A 4989-nucleotide genomic window follows, 5' to 3' on the forward strand; every position below is an offset into this window, starting at 1 on the left:
ACTAAATTCCCTCAATTGCGTCAGCTGCCCTATTTCTGGCAGCCAAACGGGAAGCATCTCCTGAGCTTTATTAGCTTCAACAGAAGGGACCGATGGTTTCATTTAAAATGCTGCACAACGTGCATATCAACGCTGTTGTAAAGTATTGGTGTGCGCGATCGTCGTTTAGTGCACCGGACAGAGGCCACCGCGAATGCAGCACTTAACACGGCAAAGATGCTTGCAGTTCCAGCTTAAGCTTTGACAAGCGAGTGGCAACTTATCGATCGACCAGCTTTCAACCAGAGTCTGGCGTGCCACGCGAACGTCAGCGAAGCTAGCATGGCTGTGTCGTTTCGTCAGACCAGACGAAGAGAGGTAGTAAAGGTCGGAACCGTTTCTTTTCGAGGCGAATAGCCGCAGGAACAATTTGCAGCTTAAGACTTCGCCAATCACAGTACAGGGCTTGGCAGCTGAATAGTATATTAGATTAGAATCACCACGAAAAACACATTTATTAACACACACACACACACACACACACACACACACACACGCGCACGCGCACGCACGCACGCACACGCACACGCACACACTGCTTTTTTTCCACGACTGCAATGTCTAAAGCGAGGGGGGTACTTAAAAGATTCGAAAAACCTAAATTCTCCCCCCCCCCCCCCCGCCACTATTTGTCGCTGCCGTATCTCGACGAAACACCCGCAAGGCATAATATTTTATTTAGCGAACATTCAAAGGCACAATGGTGCAAACTGTACCACCGCTTACGTATGATAGCCAGTCACCTTCATTACCATTCTAATCTGCTCTGCAGCTTGGGCTGCGGCTTTCAGCATCCCCAAGCGGGTCGTCTTTGTTCCATTGAAGTGGTTTTTAATTGAAAACTTCATAAATTACTGGGCCACCACCTCAACTTGTGCCCGCTTCCACGCGCCTCAGTCCACCTTGCGATGGTATAAAAAAAGGGGGTGTTTAGATTCGCATGCAGACATTTCTTCCAAAATTTCCCCCGAAACTAGGGGAGGGTGCTTAGAATCGGGAGTGCGTATAATCGAAAAAATACAGTATATATATTTGTCATTTTCTTGTTTCGTTTGACGTTGTCGTTACTGCCGGCTGACGATAGAATGGTGCTTGATCGGTGGGGTTTTGATATTTCAGGGCAGGGGCTGAAGGTTGAGTTCATTGAATTTGCCATATAAAAGTGGAGGCGAGCACGTTTGCTTGTACCTGAAATAATGAAGCCTCTAACAACTAGATTATGTGTAATCCAAGGTGGGGAGGGATATTAGCACGGGGACCGTACTGTGGGGCTCACGGGCCAGTACCAGGACGAAGTTTGTGTAGGGGAAGGAAACATGTGCCGTAAGGGTATAATGGGAAATCCGTGTACGAGGTGTAGGACACCCCGCGGGTGTAGGCACCTTGGGAGTAGGACACTCCCCCCCCCCCCCCCCAAAAAAAAAAAAAACAAAAAAACACCACCCCCTTCCAACACCGCAAGAAGCGTCAATTCAAGCCGACGATTTACAAACAAGACAGCGTTCGCCAAAGTGCAAGTGGCTAAATTTCTGCCATTTACGTCAGGACTAATGAAGTTTCCTGAACGTAAGTCGTGAACGCAATTAAAAATAATAAAAACGCCAAAACGTAGACGCAGCCGGCAGGATTCGAACCTGCGCGGGAAGATCCCAATGGATTTCAAGTCCATCGCCTTAACCACTCGGCCACGACTGCTCCGCTTGAAACCGAATACATGCACTGCCAGTTCGCTCACTAGGACTGCTGTTGGTCGCAACAAGGGGTTGCAACAGGAGGGAAACAGCAAATTCTACGATAGACATGACAAAGAAAAGGCCGACCACAGCGCCAGGGGCGTCCTTTTCAATATAGTCTAGCGCATCGTCGAATTTGCGCTGTTTCCTTCTTTCTTTTACAGTTGGCGCGACCCTGTTCCCCGATCGCGGCACCCACCGGTGTTAAGGACATTGGTTCGAGACCTTTAAAGCGAAACCAAGTCGCTCGCTTCAAGCAACTGCAAAAAAAGAAACGGAAGCGAAACGTTGCTTTGGGAATAAATAAAAAACGTCAAAACTTGAACGCAGCCGGCAGGATTCGAACCTGCGCGGGAAGATCCCAATGGATTTCAAGTCCATCGCCTTAACCACTCGGCCACGACTGCGCTGATCCTCGGGCGCGCAACACACGCCTGCCTAGCCTTCTCCCCTCACGCTCTCGGCGCGCAATGCGCCGTCGTTATCGCGCAAGGAAGGGCAGCAGCAGCTGTGCCGCCGCGCGCGTCTCTCGCTGCTGCCGAGATCCAACAGGTGGAGTCACGCACGCGAGCGCGGAGAGGCGGCCACGCCGACGTCGGCGACGCTTTCGCGCAACCGCCCGGTTGGCAGAAAGAACGGAAAAAATGGTTGACAGAAAGAACGGAGCTACCGGCCCTGGTCACGGATACTATCGTAAACTCCGCCACCCATCTCCACTAACCGCAGCTTTAAATTAAGTGTTTCTCCTCCTGCTCCTCCGGCGAAGGGGTCCACTCGTCCGTAACCTGACGGTGTTGTGATCTACGGTTGAGGCTCAAGTTGCCGGGATAGAGCCTTAGCCATTGTATCATCGCGTAGCCGCGTTGAACTGCAGTACGTGCGAGTCTCGCTCTTTAGCATTCCCGTATAATTTCTCCTAATATGGCACTTAGAAGTGCGTCCAGAGTGCCGTTATCGGCGCAGCGTCTTCCCCGCTCCACTCGGTGTCGTCATGGGCTTTTGGCACATCTGCGTTTAACTAACCGAGGGGAGGTACAGTCCTAGGTAAATTGTTTCTCTGAACCAAAAAGAAGTAAATAATAGGTGCGAATGGGCCTCCGTACTATCTAAAATTGGTTAGGCCGCATTAAAACGCACGGCAAATCTTCGTGCCATTGGGTGGATTTAAAAAGCAGAGAAGGCGCCCTTTTGTTGCGCGCTTTGAACGTAAGATAACTCCCCCACCGCAGCAAAGTAAGAAATTAAATCAACAGGTGTTCACCGTGCGGAGAAAAATAAGAATGAGGCAATTGCACTACGTAGTTCGTATGATGCGCTACCGTTTCTTATTTAGTCTCATTTTTAGTTTTTCATTAGCAGTAAAGCCTATACAAACAGTTATATATGGCTTTGTAAACCTACTCGCGAGAGGTTTCAAGCTTTCAAGCTTTCAAACAGGTTTCAAGCTTTCAAATGCCACCACTAATTATTGTTTATACTGAAAATATCTTTTTCTCGTAACTAATTAAGGCTGTTAACTACGAAATGTTTTTCACAGCAAGCATAACCAGCTATTGGACGATGCTGTACATAAATGCTGTGTTGAAAAATAAAGAATAAAAACTGTCTGTTGTGCTGTTGCATATATGACATATAAGGAACTAAGGCAGCTGCATTAAATATAATTGCAGTTTTGAACTACGCAAGGAAATATCTCTGTATAGTAAAAAAACTATCAGCAACGTAACTGGGTAATTACAGAGAAAGTGTTTTCGGAGAATTTATATTGAAAGATAATTCATATTCCTGTGATTGTTAATTAAATAGTTAGAGTATTTGCATATATATTACCTTGGAACTGCGTGAATCAATTGTATATATCAGTAGCTGGCCGCATATCTGGCTGCATTTGGTGTAATACATAAATCTGATTGTGTCATATAGCTGTTCAAGCCATACAGGGTGTGCCAGATATCATGCACCAAATTAAAAAAAAGAGTAATGGCGTAACTCGAAGAAAACCTAGTGCATAATGTTTGCAGTACTGTGAAGAAGTGGGCAGCATTTTTTTTTGGTAATGAGACTTAACTAATTAATTGTAATTAATTTTCTAACTCGAGAAGTACTGTCCTAATCACTAAAGTGTCAAAGAGGCACTTGCAGGTACCCACGAGGGGCATCTAACTGCGGTATTTTCAGCGGCGAACCATTTGCGTATTCATTATTTATTTATTTATTTATTTATTTATTTATTTATTTATTTATTTATTTATTTATTTATTTGGTTACCCTCAGGGCCCAAAGGGCGTTACAGAGGGGAGCGGGTTACACCTTGTGTAACATAAAAGAAACAAAAGCAGCATCACAAACACAAGCGAAAAGAGCAACGTAAAGATAAGAAATCACCACAACAGGTTGCTTACAGCAGATCGGAACGCAGTCTCATCTGTTATCGCAGCAACAGATGAAGGAAGGCGGTTCCAACTAACGCAAGTGCTGGGGATAAACAAATCATGAAAATGCTTTGTATGACAGGATGGTACGTTAACTTTGTACAAATGATCAATGCGTGCCGAGGTGTAAGATGGAGAAGATAGTAGCTGTTGTTTTAGAATGGGATTTTTGTGATATATTTTATGAAAAAGACACAACCGAAATAATTTCCTCCGATGGTCGAGCAGTGGTAAAGAAAGGCTTAATTTCATGGCCGTAACGCTTGATGTGCGGTGATAATTAGAAAGAATGAAGCGAGACGCGCGATTTTGAACTTTCTCTATTTCTGCGATGAGTGATTCTTGACCGGGGTCCCACACAGAAGCCGTATACTCTAATTTTGAACGAACGAGAAATTTGTAAAGAAGTAATTTTAGGGAACTAGGAGCCATATAAAAATTTCGCCGGAGGTAGCCTAACGTACGGTTAGCATTACTTACTACATAATCAATGTGAAGTTTCCACGACAGGTTAGATGTTAAGTGTACACCAAGGTATTTATAACACTGGACAGTTTCGAGAGGGACGTCGTTAAGAAAGTAGTTAGGTGCAGCAGAGTTAGTTCGAGAAACGCGCATGCATTTGCATTTATTAATGTTAAGAGTCATTTTCCACAACTTACACCATTCCATAACTTGGTTAATATCGGACTGTAAAGTGTTAATATCGGATGTATTAGTTATTTCCCGATAAATTACACAATCATCAGCAAAAAGGCGGACTGATGAACGGATGTTAGTTGGCA

The 4989-nt window shown here is 45.1% G+C and overlaps 2 non-coding genes across 2 annotated transcripts; both read right to left on the reverse strand.

Moving 5' to 3' along the window:
* Positions 1–1652: 1652 nt before the first annotated feature.
* On the reverse strand, positions 1653–1734 carry Trnas-uga (transfer RNA serine (anticodon UGA)). The gene has a single exon. It is a non-coding gene; the product is annotated as a tRNA-Ser (tRNA).
* A 363-nt stretch (positions 1735–2097) lies between these two features.
* Positions 2098–2179, reverse strand: Trnas-uga (transfer RNA serine (anticodon UGA)). Its single transcript has one exon. It is a non-coding gene; the product is annotated as a tRNA-Ser (tRNA).
* Positions 2180–4989: the final 2810 nt, after the last annotated feature.

This window comes from Haemaphysalis longicornis, unplaced genomic scaffold, assembly GCF_048455015.1.
Source record: "Haemaphysalis longicornis isolate Haplotype H1 unplaced genomic scaffold, Haemaphysalis longicornis Haplotype H1 scaffold_7, whole genome shotgun sequence".
Classification (NCBI taxonomy): domain Eukaryota; kingdom Metazoa; phylum Arthropoda; class Arachnida; order Ixodida; family Ixodidae; genus Haemaphysalis; species Haemaphysalis longicornis.